The following is a 1,112-nucleotide window of genomic DNA, read 5'->3' as shown; positions in this document are numbered from 1 at the left end:
TTCCAGGATCAGGAAACAGTCCTCCATAAAATGCGCTGCACACATCTGAATATTTGGGTTGAACTGTTCTGGAAATCAAGAGTAGCGTTAGTTCTGGCAGGTTACGTTAGTCAAGCTTGCATCAGCTGTCTCTCAGCTGATCCCCATCTACCTATGGGAATACGACACCTATCTAAGCATTCATATATAAGGTCCCTCAGTAGAACTCCACAAGTTATGTGACTGACTCACGAACAAGTCAGATGGGAACTTCATCCCCAAGAAGGATATCAAGAGATCAAGCATCCACTTCACAGCTGCTATGTTTCACTCTCTCGAACATCTTCACAAGCTAAGTTCCATTTAATGCTCTCAGGTTATCTGCAACATGTGTGTTGCTAAGGCTATCTGTGTTGCTTGGGCTCATTAAGTTGTTTTCAGTTAAATGCTTGTGCTAGTTCATGCATGTGCGGTACTTATCTGTTGTCACTGGCAACACACTTGTCGCTGCAATATGCTGCGCTTAAACGGGGGTAGTGTCATTTCATGCATTCTGAGTTATTTACACTGTTAATTAAGAGTTGGATTCTTGTGCGCGCACTCAGCGACCAAGTGAGAGCAAGAGCGCGCCGCTTAACGCGTTTCTTTCATGGTTACGGAAGTCTTCGGCAGCGCCGCAGTTACTTGCTCGAGTTACTAGCCTGCCTCCGGCTGGAGAGAGTAGCCGCTTGCAGTCGGATTAAAAATTAAAGCGGAGACGTCAAGTCAGACACTTTCTGCTCCTGGTAATGACGCTCTCGCAGTGTTTGCATACATTCACAGATGAAGCGAATTAAATGCAACATTTGTCAAATACACAGATGTGTCAGAATGTTTTCATAAAGCAACAGAAACACTTTTTAATACAGCGCCATCTGTTCATGAATAAGTTAAACAATAACATATGCTATTTAAATCCCAATTAAGTGGGGGTGTTATGCTTCATCAGTGTTTTTTGAACGTGACTCAATATAACAGTGCGACTACCTAAACATGCTTTTACGGTTATAAACACAGATTTGTGAGCATTGGAATTGAATTGTTAGAATAAGCATGCAACACACATCGTGCTTGTCATCACAGAATCTAACCAA

General features: G+C 42.5%; 1 protein-coding gene across 2 annotated transcripts in view; it reads right to left on the bottom strand.

The window, feature by feature from the left end:
* LOC107681466 (cell wall protein RTB1-like) overlaps nucleotides 1-1,112 on the bottom strand; it is a 28,565-nt gene that overhangs the window by 13,523 nt on the left and 13,930 nt on the right. The window lies entirely within an intron of this gene.

The sequence above is a fragment of the Sinocyclocheilus anshuiensis genome, unplaced genomic scaffold (genome assembly GCF_001515605.1).
Source record: "Sinocyclocheilus anshuiensis isolate Anshui unplaced genomic scaffold, SAMN03320099.WGS_v1.1 scaffold1924, whole genome shotgun sequence".
In the NCBI taxonomy this organism is placed as follows: Eukaryota; Metazoa; Chordata; class Actinopteri; order Cypriniformes; family Cyprinidae; genus Sinocyclocheilus; species Sinocyclocheilus anshuiensis.
Note: the sequence above shows the minus strand (reverse complement) of the source record. Positions and strands in the feature narration are given on the sequence as shown.